The sequence below is a fragment of the Parasteatoda tepidariorum genome, chromosome 6, assembly GCF_982258835.1.
Source record: "Parasteatoda tepidariorum strain Cologne lab strain chromosome 6, Ptep-v5.0, whole genome shotgun sequence".
Classification (NCBI taxonomy): Eukaryota; Metazoa; Arthropoda; class Arachnida; order Araneae; family Theridiidae; genus Parasteatoda; species Parasteatoda tepidariorum.
In genome coordinates, this window is record NC_141760.1 from 50,366,196 (window position 1) to 50,392,192 (window position 25,997).

The 25,997-nt window shown below is 27.9% G+C and overlaps 1 protein-coding gene across 7 annotated transcripts in view; it reads left to right on the forward strand.

Annotated features, from left to right (window-relative positions):
- The window catches only part of LOC107447687 (teneurin-m), a 402,481-nt gene that overhangs the window by 262,825 nt on the left and 113,659 nt on the right, over positions 1 to 25,997 (forward strand). For 3 of the 7 annotated variants that reach the window (XM_087165831.1, XM_087165833.1, XM_071178690.2), the window contains exon 1: positions 16,494 to 16,842. The exons of 3 other annotated variants lie outside the window; for them this stretch is intronic. The gene's annotated coding sequence lies outside the window, so the exon portion shown is untranslated. Of the gene's footprint in view, positions 1 to 16,487; positions 16,843 to 25,997 lie in introns of those variants that run through there. One more of the 7 variants, XM_071178686.2, reaches the window with a different exon arrangement.

Here is a 25,997-nt window from a genome sequence, read left to right on the forward strand (position 1 = left end):
TCATGCGCTGATATTTAACATGTGAATTATAATTAAAATAAGATAATAATAATTTTATTACGATAAAATTACAGAAATATTTTTTTGTCTATAGTAATTTATTGCAGTATGATTTTTTTGTGAAAATATTTCATTGTCAGAAGCTAACAGCTATGTCAAGTAACAGCTATGTACAGAAAAATCCATAACAGGTTAAAAGTAATGAACAGTAATTAAAAGCAATGAACAATGCTTTTGAATGATAGTAATTGCCCTAATGCTAGTTTGCCAGAAGCATCTAAGACATAAACCATTTTATAAAATGATAATTTCATTATAATAAAATTACAGAAATATTTTTTCGTCTATTGTAATTCATTGTAGTATGAATTTTCGTGACAATATTTCATTGTCAGAAGCTAACTGCTATGACAAGTATTTAGAAAAATCAATAACAGGTAATGAACAGTAATTAAAAGCAATAAGCAATGCTTTTGAATGATAGTAATTGTTGTATTGTCAGAAGCTTGTTTGTTAGCTTCTGACAATATTTCATTGTCAGAAGCTAACTGCTGTGACAAGTATTTAGAAAAATCAATAGCAGGTAATGAACAGTAATTAAAAGCAATAAGCAATGCTTTTGAATGATAGTAATTGTCATAATACTAGTTTAGAAAGCCAAAAACATCTAAGACATAATCTATTTTACAAGTCCCCTTCTGGAAAGATAAATGTCGAAAAATAAAATGAAAAACTCTTTCCGCCATTTTGATAAATAATACTGATCTTCATCAATGACAAAATGAACGGCATAAGAAGTCGTTACATATTGTAAATCATTTACAAGATTCAAAAATTACTCAGTGGAACAAACGGCGGAAAACCGCCTGAAAATCAAATTGATAAGACGTCTTTCATCACCGCCTGACTTTAGGAAAACGAGGCTAATTTATAAGATGCGATTCGGACGTTAGTTTCACAGAATAAATCAATCCTACGGATTCGAAAGCATCGTTTCTGGTTCCTGGTGCATTCAAACCGGTATATTTTTCTGGTTTTTCTGGAAGAAATATGAATAAATAAACAAATTTCGGTGGGGGTTGGGACTGAAAAAGCAGCGTTTGTTGCACCTCTACTCATGCACTGATAGATGACTCGGAAGAGGGTGATATTCTGCCGTATTTTACGAAAATTGTTTTTCGGCTCAGACAGGCTAAATTGTATTCACAAGCCACTTTCATACATCATTCGCCAGTGGGATCTTATTCTATTTTCATTTTTCAAATATAAAACTTTTTTTTTGAAAAAAAAACTAGCTCGTTTGGAATATCCGGGGGTGGGTTTCAGTATTTTTTTTACGGTATATAGGGGAAAAAATGGGGACATGGAGCAGTGGAATGATTTTTTTAGAGCTATGGATCTTGGCAAACTCTGTTGATTTTTTTATTTTTATCTGTTCTTAGAAACGCAAGATGATCTTATTGTTTATGGAAAACGTTCAACTTTTAGAAAGTAAATATTTGTTATATTCTTCTCAATAATGATAAAAAATTTTAGTTTTTTTTTTTTTTTTTTTTTAATACCCTTTGATTTTTTTGGGAAGTGAGTAAAATTGCCTTCCGAAAGTAGGCTGGGTAGTTTTTCCCAAACAACACAAAAATTTTTATTTATTTTTTGAGAGAAAATAATTTAGCCTGAATTTCTTACCTTAAGCTCTTAATGTGTTTTAATTTCTCTAAGGTAAATACTATAAAATGTTTAAATCTATTGATGCAAAAATTAATTAATTTTATCAAAATATCGTTTTTATAAGTACTTCATAACTGTGTTAAATACTTTTTAGACATTCTATTCAATGTTTGCTTTTAAATAGACTTCTAAACATTTAACTTTGCTTTGTTATGTTTACCTTGTTAGTCCCTCAGAAAAGAGAGATTATTCATCAAAGAATTGAAGGTTGCATATTTTTAAAATATACTGTTGACTGTTTCTGCCTTGTTTCTTTTGGTTTTTCACCAGACATAGTTCACTGCATAGTTTTGTTAAATTGACGTTTACTTTGGTGTAGTATTAACGTATTCAATTCATGTGACATTACAATCTCCATTCAATCTAGCTTAATCCTATTTGGAAACTGCTGTCCTACAGCAGAAAGCTTTCTTTATTTTCTCATGCTCAAAAATTACTTTAAACGCGTTTTTTATTCTGGAAGTTAAGATGCAAATTTGGTGTAAAAAGTATCTGCTTCGAAACAATGAAGATCTTGATTGAATTTTTTACAGTACACTGTAAAAAATTCCATCTCAAATTTTGGCAAAAAGTACTGGTTTCAGGATGCCAGTATTTGCTACAGTGAAATTTTTACGAAGCAGAAAATTTGATGTGCCATGATTTTTTCACGATTAATTTACAGTAAATTCTACGAATCATTGTAATTAAACAAATATTACAGTAAAAATTACGTTCTCAAAATGTTAAGGTAAAAAATGGGATGGATTTTGTGGATGCTGCACTTATGGTACCAGTACTTTTAAAGGTATCTTGACCTGGAATTTTTTGCAGTGTGCCCTTCTCATAAAAAAGCAGATACACTTTTACTAAAGGAAAGTACTTGATTCATTTCGAACTGAGTACTATATAAATAAACCAATGTTGTATACAAAGGATAATCTTCACCTCACTTTAAAAAATTCCGGATTAAATTAAAGTATAAAGTACCGGCTCTTTGGGTGCATCATCCGTAAAATCTATTTTACCGTTAAATATTATACCATAATTTTTATAGTAAGATTATTTAATTAGAGTGAGTCAGTGGTTTTACTTTAATTATTACTGTAAAAATTACTTTAGTTCAAATATATCACCGTCACGAATAATATCAGATATATTACCATATATAACACCGTAATTTGATCCATAATTGTTTACAGTATAGAGAAACAGAAAAAAAAATTCAAATTTCACTTTCAAGGATAAACTGCAAAATTCTTTCGGCGGAGCGTCTGGCCTTTTACAGTTTGTTGACGTGTCTTTTTTTCACATAATATGACCTTATTGCAAATAATTATTCCTTAACTTTATTTTAAGATAAATTGAAATTTATCTAATATTTCATTAATCCTTAAGCGCATAGGCTGTTGTTTTCAAAACAATAAAGGCTGCTTTCAAAACAATATAGAAGCACTTTAAAGAATACGAAATCACGGATAGAATTAGAAAGCTTTACTCACTTAAAACTTAAATTTCTAACAATCAGTTTCAAAATGCCTGTTTTCTAAACAAACATCTTTCATTTCTTCACAAAAAAAAATCCATTAAAACATAAAACAAAAAAATTTTAAAAATAGCCAGAATTCACCATTTATTTAGGAATAGCCAGTTTAATCAAAAACAAAAATTAAGGTTCTTGAATAATATTTTCCTATGAGGCTTTGTGTAAATACTGAATTGTAAAGCAGAATCTATCTAATAGGTTTTCGAGTATTGAAATAATACTGTAAATTCAATTGTAAACAGAAAGTTAATCTATAAATGGAGGAATAAACAATTACTTTTCGCAAAGTCATACACGCGATTTTCACATTTATAGACAAATTCATACAATTTATAACTAAATAAAGTGCAAAATGTTTGCTTAAATTTTTGTTATACCATGAAAAGAACAAATTTACGTAACAAATAGTCTTCCTTTTATTTATTCAACACCTAACCAAATTAAGATCTAGCACCTTCTCGAATTTCACACACAAAGCCAGAGGAAAATATCCCCTCTGGGACCAGCCCTATTTTTATAGGGCCTCAGTGGCTAAGTTTTCATACAAAAAACTTTCTTTTATTTCTTTTTTTCATCAAGATCTCAGCAAGGTTTTTCTAACCTTGAATGGACTCCAAGGAAGATACCAGACATAAAGGTGTTTCGGGAGCGTTGGAAAAACTTCAAGAAAAAGAACAGTTGACGCAATTGGCACAGGTGCATCGGGTTCATCCTTGGAGGGGGGCACGAGTTGCTTGATGTGTTTATTTATTTCGAATCCTGTACCTTAGACAGATTTTTGAAAGGAGAGAAGTTGTTCTTTTTCATGTTTTCTGGAGACGACGACCGACGTCAAAAGGAGTAGACGTTTGATGGGTGGGCGTGATAGATGTGCCCTGAGGGCATGAATGAATTTGACTTTTCGTAGTAGTTGGACTCAAATCAAATAAGGAATATTGCAACGTTCGTCTCTGGAAATTTTTAATATCTTTCAAAATGTACGTGAAAAAAGCCAGCAAAGGAATTCTTCACAGAGAATTTTTTAAAAAGAAAAGAAAAACGTGATGTGCAGCTAGTACATCATGAAAAAAAAATTACGTTTTATTTTATTTATTTAAAAAATATTCTAAAGTTGTAAATGTCACGAGATTCAGAAAAGATTGACTGCCTCTTAACTGGTTAAATAGAACTAAAACAGATTTAAAATACGAAAATTTAACTTCATCTTATATTTTACTCACATTAATAAATCATCCATAATTTCAGTCATGTCTTTTTCGGTAATTCTTTCATTTTCTTTTCTTTCTTTTTTTTTTCTCTCTCTCTCTCTCTCTCTATTTTTTTTTATTTATTAATTATTACTATTTTGCAGAGGAACAATATTTAATCAGCTCATAAATATGCACACATGAAGTCGGTATTATTTTGCAATAAGTTATGAAATAATTTCGTTGCCTTTCTTTTAATCGCTATGTTCCTCGATAAACAAATATTCCCTGTTTATCGAGAGGGGAAAATATTCCCTGCTTCTCCTCGATAAACAAATATTCCCCGTTTGTCCTGAATTTTAGACATATTAGTAAGCAATGTTGGAAGTAAATTTTAAAAAAAAACGTCCAATTGCTTTAGTTGCATGGAGAAAAGCATTCTGGTAGAATAACCTCACTGTACCGTAAGGTCATTTCTGGTTAAAAAAAAAAAATTAAGAAAACATAAGCCTAGTTAATAAAACCAAAATACACAGTGTTTAAACAGTTCGTTTGGAAATTCCCGTTTATATGGTATTTGTAAGACAGAAATTCTGGTTTTCAAAGCAATAGTTCTTATAACTTCACATTTAGTAAACAATACATAACGGAGACCGTAATAGGAAAAACCAAATGACAGTTAAACTAATACGTTTCCTGACTATAAGTTCAAAGTTTTGTTAATTTTAACTATTAATAATTACTGACTTTGAAATACCTTTTATTCAGCCAATAATAAATATAATTTAAAAACAAATATTAGTATGAAACTGTAAATCTACTTTTTTTTTTAATCGTTAATGAGTTTTAATTATAATCCATTAAAATGTGAAAAATTGAAAAAAAACTTTGATTATAAATTATATAATTAGTTAAAGAACATTATTCAATTTCGTGTAGTGCCAAAATAAGTAAAAATCGCGTCTTTTTTATCAAAGTATAATGTCTTCGAAAGCCTTCTTTTACATTTTATGCTAAGTTTTAAACGCTCTTTAAATGTGAAAATCGAAATTGGTGTTTAGATATCACATACGCGAGCAAGAGAAAAATGCAATTATCGGAATTTTAGTTATATTTATTTTATTATGTAGACTTGAATTCATATCCTATCTCTACTGTTAATTCGATAAACAGTATACAATCCAATAAACATTATATATAATGAAAATTTAATAAATCGAACAAACAAAACAAATAAATAAATAGCACAAATAACAAAATAAATAAATAAAACTCGAAATACATCTTTTAAAGCATTTTTGCTTGTTTTTTTTTATTTTTCATGATTGAAAAATTAAATAATATTTTTTCGCTCGACTAAATGAACAAAGGCACGGAACAATTCATCACACATTTTCAGAACGTAAATTAAATAAAATTAAAAAAGAACTCTGAAAAAGGACTTTTTAAATGATAAATTCTTTTATTTTTCCATCAATCTAATCAACAATGTTTATTTAATAAAATAAAACAAATTTATTTTCTCCTAAACACTACATACTTTCAGCAAAAAAACAAAATTTAAAATCCAGAAAAATAAAAATAACTCGCTTTATGGCGGTTACGCTATGTTTTCTCTTTGTTTTATGTGTTCAACAATGAAACAATAAAATTCTTGGAAACATGCCAGTTAATGTATAACAATTTATTTGCTCTGCTGACAGACCGTTTTTTTACTATCTACCCGTTTCTTAAAGTTGAGTGCTAAGACTTGTTTTAATTAATGGTATTTGCTGTTTAACCGATCAGTTTGCACTTTTTTAAAACATATATTCCTAGCTTGTGACTTATATTAGACAGCTTCTTGATTTAAGAATATCTATATCAAAGTAAAAGCCGATGAAGAATTTACATTGCTTGAAAACTGACAAGAACAATGCTTAAATTAATCGTAAAATCCTCGGATAAAAATAATTTTAAATGTGTTAGATTTTTTCTTCGTGAAGAAGAAAATTGACTCAAGTTATATTTCTATATTAAACTTGCTCAATAATTGAAATAATAATTTTTAGGTCAGCAAAACTCCAAAGTTTTTTTTTCGGGATCTTAAAATTATGAAATACATTCTAAAATTTTTCGGATCAAATTACAGTATAAAGTACCGGCACTTTAAGCGCATCATTCGTAAAATCCATTTAAAAGTAAAATTTACTTTTACTGTAAAATAGTATACAGTAATTTTTACAGTAATACTTATTTACTTAGAGTTATTTAATGATCTTACAGTTATTATTACAGCAAAAATGATTGTTTTTTTCTTACGCTTTTGTACTGTTATGTTAAAGGATATTTTGTTCCGTTACATGTTCCGGTAAAAATAGATTTTAAGGTAAAAATCTATTTTAAAGTAAATTAAGGTTATTTTTACAGTAATATTAATTTAATTAGAGTGATTCAATGATTTTACAGTTATTATTACAGTAAAAAATACGATATATCAAATATTTTATTCTGTAACATGCTCAGGTAAAAATGGATTTACCGGATGTCAATAATCTGTATTAAGATTTGAAATATTCCCGATACATTCGAATTTATAGAGATAGCATTAGTTTTTAAACAAAGGTTAAACAACAACTCAGTTTGCAATATTCTTACACAAACCACTCTTTTTTTCTCATTAATTAAATGAAACAAAAATATACACTGTAGAGATGATGTGTTTTTTTCGTCTAGAAAAATATCTCACAATGGGATCTTGATTTTGAAATTAATGTCCTCATAACGGTGTGTTTTTAATCCCAAAACTAAATCAATGTTTATTTTAGAGATCTAAAAGTTCTTTTTTAATTCAACTAAATAATTCATTTATTATTCATTCAATCAATGCTTGTCAAGTTAATAACCTCTGAATATTTTTTTTAAATATGCTGGATACCCTTTGTTACTTTCAATACACTTCTCCGAAAAAGAGGAAGTTTTTTGCATATTTAATTTTATGCAAAACTCAATATTTACATCTGATCCCATTCAATGCGAGCATTTATTCTAAAACCATCATTTTCCAACATAAAACGTAAGATAACATCGTTTTTTGTTATTTTTTTTATTAAACTCTTTTATCCCAAACGATCCTACTTAGTCTCGCGAATACCGATCCTCATTACCTCCGCTTTACCCTTACTCTCCTTCTACATTAATTAAACCAGCTACTAGAAACTAGTGAATGAGTTTTCCAATAAAAACCACTTTTTAAAACCATCTGGAAAGAGCTTTTTTTCCAAATTGGCGAACACATTTTTCGAGAGATCGCGATTTGGGAAGAACAATACCGAGTTTTTCAAACAAGGTTAAACGGAATGTGGAATACTCTTTGGTAAAAAAGATAGATCTTAAAGTTTGCTCTGTGTCCATTCCGTCCACACGCAAATGCAGGTCAGACAGCGATAATGGTAAATTGCACGCAAAGGGTTGTTTCTTGGACAATTCATCAAAAATGTGATTTGTTTTTATCTTGCTTTCCACTTTGCCTCGAGAGTTTTCATCTTATGGCTTTACTGAGGCAAATAATGTAAGATTTCTTTCTTTCATTGGAAGTTAGATGCGTTTCTCTTTGTAATTTTTTTCAAGCCTTTCTTTGTTTCTTTATTAATGTAAGTGAAAGTCCATTAAAGAAAGTTTTTACTACATGTTTTGCTATTTAGATTATTGCTGTTTGGTTTGATCTGAATAAAGTTTTCTGGTAGTTTTTCTCTATTGTTGTTTATTTATAACTTCTAAAATATATTTCAGTTTAAATAAATAAACATTAAATAAAGTTCTTCAGTATTGGAGTTTAATACTGATGAAATCGGTCTTTCTTTTATCCATTTATTGCCCGAATTTCAAACTAATTTTAATTATAATTTTCAGTTTCAGTTTTCTCATAGAAAAAAATGTTTCTTAACAGTTTTATTTAAAATGAAAATATTTTTTAGCATGAATAAGACAATATATACTTCTTCAAAACCATATACTTCAAAAAAAAAGTATTCAATAATTTTAAGTAATTTTTTAGCAGTAATCCGTTTGTCAGACACTTTTATCTTTTACTGGAAGTTTGAGACTTTTGTGCTTGATTTTTCTAATCTTTGTTTGACTTTTAAAATTTAAGTAAAATTTAATTAAATGTAAATTTTGAATAACTCTTTTTTTCCTTATTTATCTATGTTAATTTTATTTAAATTAAAGTTGGAAGTTTTAGTTTTTACTTCACGATCTTTTTTCTCAAGATCGGAATTTCACACAATTAATAAAAAACGTATTCTCTTAACATGCTTCATTTCTTGTCTTAAAATTTCAATATTATGACTTAACTAATTCGTTGCATAGTTTTCTTCATTACTTTTTCTCTTTAGGTCTTCGTTGTTAGTCTTTGTTGTTCGGTTTTCGCCATTAGTCTTAATTGTAATAAATTTTAACAATAATGAGTTGACCACGAGCAATAGTATCATATCAAATGATACTGAATACAATTAATCTAAATTTTGATTAGAGAAGCTTTTAAAGTATTTTTTGTTTAATCTATTAAAAATCAGCGGAAAGAGCAACAAATAATATTAAATTTTTAAAAGAAATTGGAGTTATTTTAGTTATATTAATTTTGTCATTGATATAATGTTTTGGGTATGATGTAGTAGAGTTACGCAATTCCAACTCATAATTTAGTTTATTCATAATTAGTAGCATAATTAGTAGTCATAATTAGTAGCACCTGAAACTAAAATATTGAATAAATTAGCATCAAATAAACATTCTTTTTTAGTTTCATTACAACTATTTCAGACATTCACTATACTAACTATGTGAATGTCAATACAATCCCAAAAATGTCAACGCTTACAACATTTTGGAGATTCACAAGTCTTGCTACTATTCCCACACTACAATTTTTCATTTCTTTTGTTAAAAGCATATTTTTCCTCGGCTTACATGCACTGTTAGAGTTTTCATTCTGAAATTACGGTAAAATAACTGGCAACAGTCTATTCCGATTAACCACAAAATTTATGGTAAGGAGCATTTTTTACCTTTACTGTTTGAAAACCGTTTAAAAATGGCATTCTCAGGCACAGTATGTATACAACTGCTTTGCGCAAAAAGTCTTTATGAGGTGGACCTAGTTGGCCCGGCTAGAATTCTGGTTGTTTAATCGTTTTACTAAAAAACAATCAATAATCGCTTCTTTCTCGCACATAACAGTTAGATTAACATTTTTTGTTGTGGTTTTTGACTGTTTTGGCTAAATATAGTGATATAACAATAAAATAAATTGCTATTTAGCCATTTTTGCCAAGAAGTTATTAACAGTGTAATTATCAGCAATAATTTAGTTAATGTGTAATTGCATATATAATTTTTAATTTCAATATGTTACATACATAATTACAAAATCTTCCACCTGTCTTAATCTCAGCCATTACTTTAATTTTGATTTCTAAAACTTTTATCGCTAAACCCACTTCTTTTATAACGCTCGAAGCTTATTTCCTGAAATATGTTGTGTATATCTTGTACGAATTAAATGTCTCGAGGATTAAGAGGTGCAAACAGTGAAGAGGCAACGAGCTATTCAGAAAATATAAAATCATATTTTTCCTCACCAAAAGCTATTCTGCAGTGCCTTAAACCTTTAATCCCTGCCCTAATTACCCAGCAAACTAATCACGAAAAGAGTGAATTCCTTAAATTTTCCATTAAGAAATCGGAGAAGAGTTTTGGGCTTGAATAATTAATTAGAAGATAAGTTGATTCTCTTATCTCGAACAGCTGTCTTGTCAAAGCAATCTTTCCCAGATTAGTGAAACTTTATTTGCACTTGGAGAAAAGAGCGCTTCTAATTAGTGACAGGGGGTAATACGATTACCCTTTAACTCAGAAACACTGAGCGCGTCAGATTACAACAGCCTTCACCAAATTGTTTCAATAGCTAGAGCAGTTCGCATGCATCGATTTGTTAACGTCAGTTTGCGTTTCCGAATAGTAAAGGTGGCTAATAAAATGGAAGCCTGTCCTCAAGGACTGCTATGTTTGCTTTTGCTGAGACAGGTGATTTATCTGATAATTAGAATTGGTATATGACGCTGCTGGAAGCGATTTCTGACAAAGTTATGTCTTTAATAACGTTCTTTCCGATAGCAGGTCTCAAAGGTGCAAATTTGGCTATCAAATTCAATTATTGTGTAAGCAATAATCGCATATCTTTCTCGCCAAATAAACAGCTGCACTTGATATAGGTAATCTGAATTGAATATCACTGGTTTGTTCAATGCTTTGTAACTATTTTTGAATCTTCAACCGGTAGTTATTTTTCCTCACCACGACAAACTTTTTAGCCGGATCTTTTACATTGTTATATAATGCAAGATGTTTAAATCAACAAGTATTATATAACGCTAAAATAATTACAAAGTGTAGTATTCTTTGACTATCATCACCTTGATCAAAATGTTGGAGAGGTATTTGGTATAACTTGTCCATCCAAAAACATATTTCCAACCAAAATCACTAATCCATTTCTTCGTTGACTAATACTTGAAATTTCAGGATTTATGCAAATAAATAGTTAAGTTAGCTTATAAAATGGAATCTAAACAGAACTTTTGCTCCAGGCTAAAGAAAGACTCAAAAATACTAGGATTTATTTAAATGAGGGCATAATATTTTTGAAATATTTAAATACACTGTGCAAAATTATTTGAATTTTTTTTTAAAATATGTCTTTAAAGAAGTTTCCTTACATACTTCTTCAAAATAAATAAGAGTTTTTTAAATTTGTAAGTTTTTTTTATCGAAAAAGAATTAATTTTACAAAAAATTTTATGCTATTTGTATAGTATTGTGAAAATAGATAAACTGTAAAATAACATTTCATAATTTTATTTCATGTCATTAAACTTTTATGATTAATTTCGTCTTTTAACTCCGTCACTCCGTTTATTTTCAAAGGCTTTTATAATGTTTTCATGAATAATTAATCTCGTACTTTTTTATCCTTTAAAATTTAAAAAAAGCAGTGACAATTTAATATCAAAGGGCACCTTAAATAAATAACATCTACAATACTCACTGTGTCAACAAATTGTGATGTGCACGTGACTTTAAATTTGTTACACAAAAACTAGCTCTAGATATTGAATATAAAAATCACTTTTTATGCATATATATTCCCTGTGTTCATTTGTGCACTGTAAAAATTTCCTGATCAAATTACGTTGAAAAGTACCGGCACTGGAGGTGCCTGTACTTTTTACCGTAAAATACATTTTTGCTAGTGGAACTGGAACATGTTAAGTTACATGGAACTTGTACTGGAACATGTACATGTTAAAAAACAAAAAAAAATCTGATATACAGTAATTTTATGGTAATAATTACCGTAAAATTATTAAATCATTATAATTAAATGAATATTACTGTAAAAAATGACGGCTAAATATTTTTGGTAAAAATAGATTTTATGGTAAAATGGTTTTCCTGGAAGACTCAACCAAAATGTCGGTACGTTTTACCGTAATTTGACTAGGAATATTTTACAGTGCATTTGGGGAAAGTTTTAAAATTAGGCACTATTAGCAGAGGCATTTTGGTCTTCCAAATAATTAAGAAACAAACAACAAATTACAATTTATTATGGGGGCCTAAAAAACTTCTAATGACATTTTATTTGCGCTTTTTTTTTCACTTCGATATTGATACATCTTCGAAATTTTCCGAAAAACAGCACTGTAAGCCTATCTCTTTATGTTAAATTTCTGTTATAAATGGAAAAAAATTATGATAATGAAATAATTATCCAAACACCGGTCATTACACATCGGAAAGGTTTTTAATTTAAACTCATCAAATTAAGTCTATTCTGTAGTGCTTTTTAAAAGGACATGTGCCTGAAGACATGTGTCTTAATTCATTTAAAAAAAATTGACTTATCTTGAACACAATATTTGTACTTAAATAGATAATCTCATGACTATTAATAGCCTGTTAAAAAATTTGTACCAAGAAAATTTCTTAATTTAAGTTTAAAACAATGCCTAATGTGTTTAGCTTAAAATTCCCATTGTAATTGCAATCTAGGCAATTTATTTCTGAACAAATGTTTTTTTTTTTAATTCTGAACACAGAATTTTGTCATTAATAAAAAATTAGAATTTCTGCAACATGGATTATTGAAGACCTTTTGGTCTTGGTTAAAATTTGCATCTATCCACTTTTATGATGATGAGATGACTTTGGAATCGTGGAAATTAATGATTCGTGTAGTCATTAATCAAAAAGTCATTCGTAGGATAAAAAGTAACAGACCTGAATAGCCATTGCAAAAGCATACATTATGCATAGGTTTTATTCCCTCGATTATTAATTGAAAATTGTCTCACCAATTCTAAAAATATTTTAATGGCTCAGGTGGGTGTAAGAGCATTTATGGAAGAATTAAAGGTATTAAACTGCTTCAAAACTTAAAATAAATGCCTGTAAATTTTTAATAAAACGTTTGCAAATCAATTAATTTATCATTCATCATAATTTGAATTGAAAAATATTTCTGAAAAAAGTCGTATTTTTAAAAATTGATATTTTTTTTGGGAAATATTCGACCGATTTCGATTAAATTTTGCAATTTACAATGTAAAATATCATTCTTTAAAATGTGGTAAAAAAATTATACCTTTCAATTTAAAATTATTAACTATCATAAACTAAAATAATAGAAAATATTTACTAAAAGTTATTTTTTGCATAGGATTATCTTTGGATTAACAAATTTGATTAATTGTGCGTACAAAAGTTTGCCAATTTGTCAAGGTTTGTCAAGTTAAGTTAAAAGCAAACATCACATTAATATTAACAAACAAAATTAACATTAACAAATTTCAAACCGCTATCCTGATCAATCTATTGGGGTCATATTTTTCCAGATTTCAGCTACACTGTATAATTTGGGAGTCAGAAATCCAAATCCATCGAAATAAAAAGTTATATTTATTCAACGAAAGCACGTTTTTGTATCTGATTTCGCAACTTAAAAGTTCATCTGTACAAATTAATCACCCATTTGAACCATTAAGATTGAATCCTAAAAGTGAAGATCAGATCAATAGATCAAAAGTTATTCAGAGAAGTCTATACTACTACGCACTATACATGCATTCATATCATTGTTGAAAACTCTTCTACGACTACATTCTTCTATATTATCTCTGCAGCTACATTCCCTTCTGTATCATTTCTTACCACGGCATTCTTTTCTATGACTACATTCTTCTGCATTTTCTTCTAAGACCATATTTTTCTACATTAACTTCCACTGTTATTTTTCTTCTGCATTATCTCCTCCACCATCAAATAGACAAAAACATCTGTTGGGGTTTTTTTATAACTCTGCTTTCTTTGAAAAATCACATTTTACTTTTATCAATTCATTATTAGGCATAACAATAATTATCAAACTGACAAAGTCGTTATACTGTCTTCGATAGATAATTTACCATTACTTTAATCTCATATGTCTTTGATCTTATCTCTTTCTATAGTCAACAACGTACACTCCTAAGCCTGCTTTTTCTGTATTCTTTACCACGACTATATTATTCTGCATTCAATATATTCCACGTTTTCCAGACAAAGTACAGCCAACTAGACCTGAATTAGTTTTTTGAAGAGAAATGGTAACATTTCTTGTATCAAAAGGAATAGATGCCTTATTCTTTTTGGATCGTTTGCTTCTAACACGGCCTAAAATTAAGAAGGACTTAGTTTAAGAATTTTTTCCTGAAGATATATACTTTTTTAGATATATATTTAAGTTACTAAGACTCTTTTCCTTTAATTATGTAAATTAATATACCATAATTTTAAAGTTGTAAGTTATTTCAAAAACATTTACCGCTTTAAAGGTTAAAATGTTATTAAGGATTATAATAGAGTTATTTTTTCAAAGTAATTTCATTTCAGACCAATAACTCTGAAAAAAATTTTACATTATGCATTTTGATTTAATTATTTTCTGTTTGAGAGTTTGATTTTTTAATAAACATAAACACCAAAAACGATTGGGGATTCTATAATGATTTAAAATAGCAAACATTAAAAATACAGAAATAAAACTGCTCCATTTTTCTCTGAGATCCTCAAATGATGTATAAGTTCGTTAATAATTCTTCTAGAACCGTGCAGTCTCACAAACTCAACATTTTCACGTATAATTATTTCAATACCTTAAAATTCTTAATGAATTGAAAACTGAAACGAAATGGTATTTTAAACCAACAATACGTTTTTATTTTCTGGTCAAAGAGCGTTTGTGTAAGTATTTGAAAAGGATTTACTGAAATTTTTTATTAGAATTGAAAGGAAGGTTTTTGAAAAGAGAGAAAGGATTTTTTTAAATTTAAATTAACATCTCATTATCTTATGTGTGCAGTAAAATATACTATGCCTTGTAATAATCACCCTGAAAAAATATTTTTAGATGTCTTTTTTTTTATCAAAAATGAAGTAAAGTATTGGGGAAAATAAAAAAAAAAGTGTATTTATAAAAGGTTTTCAATTTTAAGCGACTGAGAGACAAAACCGCTAACAAAATTTTTTGAATTCCCAAGTAAGTAGGCGAAATAAAATTAAAAAAAAACTTTTTTGTTTCTCTGATAAGAGTTAAAAATGTTTCTAATAATTGCATTTTAACTCGTGTCTGTTTCTTCTGGCTATCAAACAGGTTTTGATGTTTTCATTCCTTGTTAGTAGTTATGCGATAGATTTAATGACGTTGTTGCTTTTTCCATGCTTAATTTTTAAATTGCAACCACTACGGAGCGTCATTTTTTTTATTTGATTTTTGAAAAGGATTCTAAAAATAGATCAAGTATGGTCAATACGAAACTTTCTGCATGAAAAAAATAATCACGCCAAAACATTTTTTTTTTAATTTATTTCTTCTTGTTTCAAAAGAACAAAAAATCTGAATGTTTTTATATTTACAAATCATTATTTGTCTTCATTTCTTAATCATGTCTTCATGTCTAAATGTCTTAATTCAGCCTTTAATGCTTATTTTATACTAATTAGATTTCAGTACCGTTGCTGTTTTTTGCACGCTTAAATATTGAATTATGACCATTATGAAATATACCTCTTTATTTAATTTTTGAAAAGAATTCTAAAAATCGGTCAAGTATGGTCAATACGGAATGTTCTCCATAGAAAAGTTAATCACTAAAAACCACTTTTTTAAATTTTTTTTATCTTATTTTTAAAGTACAAAAAACATGAATGTTTACATATTTACAAATCATAATTTTTCTTCCTAAAAGAAAAATGTCTTAGTTCAGCTTATAATGCGTGTTTTATGTACCATTAATATTGATTTTTTTCTTATTTTGAATTAGAATAATAAAAAAAATATATATATTAATTTATTTTTAAGACATTTCAGAATAAAAATATCTTAATTTCACCGAGGATACTTACTTTAAAAAATATCAGGTTTTTGCAGTGGAGTACATTTTAGCTTTAAGTACTTTTACTATTTATTGCTTCTTATCAAAGTCAAAAAAAATTTTTAACTTAAAAGTGCATTATCTTTTACATAATCATAGCATCTTTTTTACGCAAAAAAAAATAAAAATCTTAATTTAGCTTATAATCCTTTTAATGCAATTCTCACACTCTACAGGCCTTATTCCCGCATTTAAACAAAAGCTGCAATAACTCTTCCTTTATTTTTTTACAGCAGAGAAACACTCTCGACAAAACCCATCTAAATTTGAATAATTAATAATTAAGGAAAAAGGGGAAAAGCATTAAGATTTTAAAAAAAGAGGAAGAAATATTTCACCGCACCCTACCCAAGATGAAATTGAAAAAGCACTCTCCACCATAAGAAAAATTACACATCACAAAAAAATAAATATTAAGAAAACTCCACAAAAAAAAATTTGAAAACAATAAATAAAATATATAAAACCTTTCGGTCGAATAGCGGCGGTAGTGTTCGTCAACCCCTTAATGCGCATGCGCTACGACCTGTCGATGCTTTCAGTGTGTTTCGAGTAAAACTCATCCACAACCGTTCCTCGTACTCTTCAGTGAATGAAGCACAGAGGATGATGATACTAGTACCCTGACTTTCTACAGGCTTTCCTGCTGCAGTCCCTAGTACGGACTGCTTGTCCTATTGATCGGGACTGGTGTGAAACACGCACACACATTCTGATACGACACTAGGCCCCCTCTCGCACTATGTTATTTCTTTCTGATACAGTTTTTAACCGCGGTTAAAAAGTAATTTTGGAGAAATTGCAAATCAATAAAAAGAGTTTTTCTTTAGTGCTGTGCGTGCTGGTTATCACTGTTTTTTTCGACTGAATGTTGGAGATTCTGAATTTGGTGAGCTCTTAATATAGTTATCTATTGATTTGTGTTTATAGAGTAATTTGTTATTGTTGTGGTGTGAATAGACGGGATATGAATAAATGAAAAGAACTATTTTGTTAAAATAGTATGAGTTGAAATTGCAGAATGTTAAAGATTATTGTTCTGTTTTTGCTACGCTAATATTATTTCATGCCATAATCTATACATTTTATTTTATTATATTTTGATAGATATTCTTCTTAATATTTGGTTTTATGTGTTACAATGAAAAGATAAATTTAATATTCTATTTACGAACTGTCGTGAGGAAATAGTTTGGTAATTTTCTTAATAGATAAATTAATTTTTTACATCTCTTACTGTTATAAAGTAATTAACTAATAATTATAGTCTGTTAATATTTTTCTCTCCGCGTATAATATGAACATGTAAATAATAACCTGTTACCGAACCTAAATATTAAAAGTAAATATTATTATTTTAATACTTTTATATATATTGATTACAACTTTTTGAAGATTTATTTTCAATACGTTTAATTCCATATCAACAAGTGTTTATGATTTGTTAAATTATTGAAAAAATAAGCATATTGTTTATTTTATGCAATTCATTCATTTTGAAACTGCTAGTTTTAATTGAATAGTAATAAAACAACAGAATTCTTTTTAATTAGATTGTTTAATTTAACTCATTATTTATTTAATTTTACTCATTAAATGATTTATTTAAGTTTCCGTCAAAACTTAATTTTTATTTTTATGATAATGAATAGAATTCTTAAATTAAAAAATACTAAATGATACTTTCAAAAATGATTCAAAGGTATTTTAACTTAAATTATTTGTAGCTATTTCTTTTTTAATCGAAATTTATTTTACAATATACGAGAACGGAATCGGCGCAGGAACTAGAAACTTTCTGGCACAATCGCTATTAGTGTAGAAAAACAAACATTACAGCGGTAAAAGGTTTCATGCTGAAAAACTTCATTGAAATTTACTTATCTTCTATCGTATATTATTTCAAATTGTTTCAAACTGCAAACTTTTTTCTTTTTTTTTATTTATTACCCCAAAAATAATATTTTATTTGAAGAAACATCGGTATGCAAATCCGATTTTACCGAACCCAAATTAGTTTGTCATGAAATAGGCATATATTCAGCGTGATTTTTGGGCTATATTGGGTATAAAATTGCACAGCCCTTTGTAGCTTATTGAAGAAATATCATTTTTTTTAATTTGACGAAATAAAATTTATGTATTTATATTCATTGATTTTTTTACATACGTTTTTTTTACAATTTAGTTAGCGAAATATTCTTTATACTATTATAGTTTTAGCATTTAAATCTGTCATTTAAATTAATTTTAATGTTATAAAGTTTATATGAAAGCAGTTATAGTACGTTATATAGCTTTTATGTTTAAACGTATTATAACTATTCTTTATTTTTTGAAAATTTTTACAAAAAGTTTTTTGCATTGGTTTACGCTCTGTAATAATTTCTTCAATATGTGTGCGTAATATGTAATATTTTATCGAATAAAGCAGACAATAAATAGAAAATAATTGCACGAAAGTATAAAAGGTATGTTAATCAATAAATATTATAATGTTTTCAGAATGCAATTCATAGAATAATTTGACAATAGGCTTAATCATACAGCAATATGCACAATTTTCAATAAAACTATATATTTGACTTCTTTTTTCTTTTTTTTTTTTGCGAAGATGATTTTTACATTTTATGGCCAAATTTGATACATTTCGGTTCGAAAGCTCTATATTCTTTAATTATTCTAAATGTGTATTCTAAAAATAGCAGTTTTGTTTTAAAAATTTCAATTTTAGCGAAACATTCAATGTAACTTAAACTAATTTTGTTTAACTCTATAAACTCAATTTTTATGTATATTTTTAGATACATTTTCTCTTACAGATATTATTTTTACACCACATATCATATTTTCATGCCGATACTTTTTCATCTATCATACTTTTTTCAGTTAAGTAGTTTTTAATTAAAGGTTCTATTAATTTGCAAATAAATAATCATAAATAAAACTAGATTTTGCATCACTTGTTTCTTATCTTAAAATAATTTTTAATGATATTTTAAATACTTTATTTTTCTGCAACAGTTGTATTTTAATCATTTGAATTAAATTCAAATCTTAAAGCTATAAAATTGTTATTAGTATAAGATTCTATATGATTATAACATCGTTTAAATTATAAATAAATTTTACAAATAAGCTACTTCAAAAACTGTCAACTAAAGCACTTTTTTTATGCATCCCACTTTTAAAAATTTAAATATCATTAAATAAAGCATAATAATAATCTATTAATTGGTTATACTTATATCGAATGAAATTATAATACACTGGTGTATGAAATTAAGCGAATTTGCAGAATTTGGTGGATTATTTATAGAACTACTGGACCGATTTTAATGAATTTTTATGCGTACATACGTTGATACAATACAAAACAGATAACCATTCAACAATTGTAATACACAAGCATGATTCTGCTTAACACTCTTTGGATTTGGAAGGTATGAAACAGCGTAAGGTATGAAAAAGGAGGTATAGTCCCCTCTTACAGATATACAGGCCTTGTAGCGTGATTTCATACTTAAAATAAGGCGGTTTATCATTTTATGCGGCAATTGGTCTGAATTGTCCAATGACAATTGTTACAACGATTGTTACGCATGATCATGCTTGCGTATTACAATTGTTGAATGGTTATTTGTTTTGTATTGTATCAAAGTATGTACAGTTCAAATTTCATTAAAATCGGTCCAGTAGCTCTAGACATAATCGACCAAGTCTGCAAATTCTCTTAATTTCTTATACCAGTGTATTTAAAACAATTAAATGCTAACATAAAAAAACTCATCAATAAATAAATCCTTACATCCCTACAGATAAGTCATAACCCCCAAAATAATTTATAATCATATCGAATGTAATTGTGTCATACAAAGTATTTAAATGCCAACACCCACTCAGAGATGAGTTGTTTAACTGCCAATTGAGCCATAACTCTTTTACATGCTACAGCCCTAATGCTTTTCCCTGTGTTTTGAAAATAATTCCTGCTTTAAGAAAACTCCTTTTATTGCACGCGAATTACAGGCTTTTGTAGTTTTCTTGTGAAAAATGCGCGTTGCGTGCTGATATTCATTGCAATATTTCAAGTTTGATTGGATCTGAGTGACTTTTAGAGTGCATGTTCTACTGCACCACAAGAATTTTTTCTTCTTACTAGAACTTGTTCCGAACCACCACATATTTCATATTTCCGTTTTTTAATTTGTCATTGCAGTCTTGTTTTTCTGATACCCTTTATGCACGCGAATTTTCCAGAAGTATTTCATGTTTAATAACATGTTGTAGGAAATCTTAATTTCAGTAACGATTCAATAGGATGTTAGTTTTATTGTTACGATTTTGCGTGGATACGAAAAAGACAATTTCATTTGACGTTTCTGAACTCATTTATGGTTTTGCTAAAAATTACTTTTATGCATCTTTATTACAATAAAAGAATCATATTTTTTGTCATTTTTATAGTTATTAAACTAGCTTGTGTTTTTTTTTAGCAAAATCATTATTATTATACTATCTAGTTTCTCCCATATGCAAGTTGCACCGCTATTTTACGTATTTTGATTTTAATAACATGTTGTTGGAAATCTTAAATTCAGTAACAATTCAATAAGACGCTACTTTTAATTTTACAATTTTGAGATTTTTTTAACTGTTCCTATAAAATTTTCTTTGCTTTTTCAACAAAATTATTATATTTAATATTTTCATGTTTTCCTGATAACCTTTATGGATGTATACTGTATCGCTATTCTATGTATTTCAATTTTAATAATATGTTGAAGGAAGTCTTAGTTATAGTAACAATTTAATAGGACGTTACTTTTAATTTTACTGTTTTTTAAGAATTCTAATTGAATTATCTTTTGTTTTTAAAACAAAATCGTTATTATTATATTTTCCTATTTTTCTGATATCCTTTATGCCCGCAAATTGTACTGCTATTCTATGTATTTTGAGAACAATAATATATTGTTGTAAATTTTAGTCAATAGGAAATCTTAGTCAATAAGAAGTCAACAGGATGTAACTTTTAATATTAGAAGTTGGAAATCTTAGTCAATAAGAAGTCAATAAGATGTTACTTTCAATACTGCGGTTTTTTTAATAGTTCTCATTAAATTATCTTTTTTTTCTTAAATAAAATCATTATTATTTTATTTTCAAATTTTCCTGATACCCTTTATGCAAGCAAACTGTATCGCTAATTTAAATGTTTCGTATTTAATAACATGTTTTAAGAAATCGTAATTTTAGCAATTATTCAATAAAATTTTACTTTTGCTTTTACGATTTTGCTCGGAATTATATGATACGAAAAAATTTAAGTTAGATTTAAAGTTTATGAACTAAATTTTAGAGCTTTAAGCTGTTGTTTAAAATTGTTTTAATAAATCTTTATTTTTAGGAAAAGAACAATTTTTTCTTCTTTTTCTTGTGTAATTCCTATTAAACTTCGCTTTCTTTTCCAAAAATAAATCATTATTATATTATTCTGTTTCTTATACAGCTTATGCATGCAAATTTCACTACTATTCAATGTATTTTTTGTTTAATAACAACTTGTAGGAATTCTCAAATTCAGCAACAATTTAATAGGATGTTACTTTTCTTTTTACAATTTACCGTAGAATTACTTTATTCAGCAAAAAAAACATTTCTTTTAGCATTTCTTAGCTTAAATTCTTACTTAATTATCATTTGTTCTAAGAAACTTTAATGCAAAAGAAAAATTTCAGAGGAATTATATTAAAATCTCGTTTACACATTTCTTTCTTTTTTTTCGCATACAGGATATCTAGTTGATTTCATTTTTACTCACGTTTTCGTTGCTTTAACTAACTACGTTTATATTTGTCTAATGATAAATGAATACATATATATTGAAGAAAAGCATTCTCAACCTGCCAATCTGTTATTTTTTTAAATAACCTATTCATAAAAATCTTATGTATATGCAATTATATAACTGAAATATTGTATATATCCTTGTGTGTGATAAGGTATAAGCAATATTGATGCATTAAATTCCATATGAACCTAAAATATAAGAGGTGAGCATAAACAGTGCACTGAGAAAAAAAGTAAGGTCAAAACTACCAAAATGTGGTAAAATTAACTGCGTTTTTGGATCTATGGGAACACCAAAAAGATTGTTCATTTTTATAGAAGCGCTTTGAATAATAATTTTGATAAAAGTAAGGGTAAAATAACATTTTACAATATGTGTTAAAATTTGGTAAATGTGTTATGATTTGTTAAATGTGGCAAGATTTGGCAGCCTCATCATTTATTCCTAAGATAGCAAAAAGAAAACACATTTATTTGGTTAAATTTACTTTTCAGTTTCGTACTTTTTTTTAAAAGTGTGGTTATTAGAACTATAATTTTGAAAACTAGAATTTCCGTTAAAACGTTACCGAGCACTTATTTGAAAATAGTTTTGCCTTAAAAAACTTTATTATAAACACTATATAAAGCTTCAGATTTTTGCAGAATAAAAACAACACATGCTTTTTAATTATAATTTAAAAACTGGCAAAAAAAAATTTTTCAGCAATAACGATTTTTTCATTTATTTAAGAGTTAATACTTGTTAAAGAATAGTTTGTAATTATACACGTTATTGCTTTTAATCATTTCTCAATAAAGTTATTTAGTTATCCTAAACTTCTAAGTATGTATTATAAAAATCTTTAGAATTATTATTAAAGTGTAAGTAGTACTTTTAGAATTAGTATTAAATAGAACTCTTAGTATTAAATAAAATTTTTAAACATATTAAACCTCTCAATGTCCTTATCTTTCCATAAGGTAAAGTAAATTTCATATTATGCATATTTAAATTAAAACATTAATATAATAAATAAAATAGTAATGAAAACATTTATCAAGACTTTTCCGAAAATGAAAGAAAAATATATTCACTTCTATAATTTAAAGCATTTGTTAAATTTATGGAGTTTTCCGCTTGTATTCATAAATTTAATTATTCAAACAGTGTTTAAACAAAACAGAGCAATCTCATTTCAAAAAATTCCAATCTTAAATTCTTCAAAATAATCAAATGCATTCTTAATTTTTCCTTAGAAGTTAAAACTCAAATCGTTGCCTAAATCTCAAATAAAATTTATTACTTTAAAAGCTATTTCCATTATATCGCCATGTATTTTGATCACTTTCCTCCCCTCTTTCCCATAATTCATTCTTTCGAACTTTGAGCCATCAGATATGTCCTATTAAACCCCACAGGAGAAACAACGTATTTCGAATTACTTAATTGTTTTAATTGCTTCAAAAGCCAAGCAGCTTGTTGGTCTCAGGACGCCATGGGGATATAGAACCCGCAATGCAGTTTAATTATGGTAATCTTAAGATTGTATCGCCCATATTTATCTCTTATCCCCCCCTCCATATAGCATCTTGCAAGACAACCAATGGGAACTTAAGCTGGCCTGCGAGGAAAATTAATTGGTTTTCTCAATCGATTGTGTTTCTGTCGAATAAGGTTTGGTATTTTTGAAACTAGAACAAAGGCATTTTAAAAATAATGATAAAATTTTACTGTTTGGCGAGAAATTTCGAAAAGTCGCGTTATCAAAGTAATTGTTTCAAAAGAATGGCAGTGAAGAATTTGCCGAGCTCGGAATTTTAAATTAATTTGCAGTTTTTGATGGCAATGATACAGACATTGAAAGAACAGTAGCTTAGTTAAATCTCCTTTTGATTTTCGGGCGGATATTTTGTACAATTTCAAACTGTTCATCGTCACGGAAGCACAAATTAAATCAATTATTTAATTTAAGATTGCGTTCTGCGTTAATATAATGGTTTTGTAATTGCTGCCTGCAAAAGAAATAAGCTAATTTAGATGATAATAATAGGACGCTTGCATACAACAATTTATCAATTTATGTCTCGTAGAAATAGTGGAAACTACATTCGGATTGTCATTGTTTCAAATTACAAGATTTACGGTTTTAAACTATTAGTTTGTTTTAAGTTGCTTTGTCTACTTAAATTGTTTAGAGTGAAATTCCCTCTGTAAGTGTAGGCAAATTTAGTCCCGTAAATGAAAGAGACTTTGTTTCAATTTCAAATTACTTTTCTCGATTTCGATTTCTGGATAAATACTCAAATGAATCCTGGACTCGAAAAGAACTTGAGAATGACATGTATTTCTCTCGAGTCGTGATGCAAAAGTACTATTTTGCATAATTAAATTACAAAGTTTTGAAATTAAAACTTCTAAAATATAATAGCAATAATATTTATTGCATAGTCTTCAATAGTCGTGTTGGCTGATACATTTGTTTATAAATTTATGCAACTGTTGAAAACATTCCTGGAATATATTTCATTCATGTAGTTCTCTCTGAAATCGTGAAAAAAATTCTGTTAAATTTTGATGTTAGTTTTAAAAGCAAACAAAGCGTCATTTACTAATTTGGAAAATGTGTCTGTTCAATAAAAAATCTTAATAACATTATTGATGTTGGTAACCACTTATAAACAAACATTTATACTTCAAGATCGACAATTTTGTATCAAGGGCAAGCATTAATGTATCCTTATGGAAATCTGTCTTCTTTACATTGTTGATTACACTGATGTTGATGTCAGTGACAACGTATGGTATGGTTCTGCTTTGATAAAACCACTATCACATTAGCTTTTTTAGCTTAAAAAACAAAGAGTTTGAAAGAAAAACTAACATTAATTAACGTTGAACGAATCATCGATAATCTTTATTAACTAAAATTTTTAACGGCTGCTTCTTTATTGATATTGATTACCATCGACAAAAGAGTTTTTTTTTTTTATAGAAGACATTTCGGAACCAAAAGCTACAAAACATTAATTAATGCTTTAAAAAAATTCTTCACTGACGTTGTTAACTACATCAGTTTTAATAACTATATCGACATTAATTACTTAATTATTTATGATAATCCCCAAAGCTATCAGTTATATGTGACTTCAGATATTTAAGATCTTCTAAATCACCTAGACATTACTTCTACGTTGCTGGTAAGCATCATTGTAATATCTCTAATAATTTTTTTCCAAAACGTTTTAATTTAGATTGATACATTTCGTGAGTCAAAATTAAAAATATTTGTATAACATAATAAAAAAGATTTTGTTTACTTTATAGAGAGCTACTTAGCACAATTAAGTAATAAATGACTCTATATCATTAAAAATAAACTATATATTGTGTTTGGAAACATCATTATAAATTATCTAATGCTTCCCTGTAATTCTTGCTAAAATTTATTTAAAATATAATTATTTAAAATATATATATATATATATAGTTTGCATAGTTTCACTGAGAATTTCTCTTGCTAATTCTCTTTGTGTTACTTAAATATTGATGATAAATGATAAAAAAGTTTTGTGATATAAAAATAACAAAACATCCAAGCCTATTTCGAATGCGAATTCGAAACATTAATTTCTAGGATCACTTCAGTCTATCCAAATTTTCAACGATCCACTCCAAAAGTCCTCTCAAAGTTGGAATTTTGTCCTGCGTCCTATAACATTCCACCCACATTCTCTTAAAGTCCAGTACCACTTCAAAGACGAACGACTCTATATTCTTCAATTACCGAAAATTGTCCCATCCTCCTCATCAGAACATTCTATGACTCATCATCGAACTCTTCAATCAAATTGGTTCCCTGAAAAGGGGTGAAAGACTTGTCGAACTCCCTTGTTGAATAATAAGGAAAGACCCGGTCCTGGTGGAGTAACAGCAACAAATGGCAAAAGCGTCCTTCGACATGTCTAGGACACCGCTTTTCAAAGGAGGAGTTTGGAGTAGGATTAAAACACAGATTGACCGTCGGCAGGTGCTTGTGTATTCTATGTTCTGGTGATTTAGCATGCTTCCCGCTCAGTTGATCCTTTGCTGTGAAGAGAGGGTGTTGAAAGTGGGTGGTCGGGACGGTACTTTTCTAATTTGTCGCCCTGGTCGTTGTGTTGCCCGTCAAAGCAATGGAGAGGGGAACTTTTACAAAACAGTTTCATCAA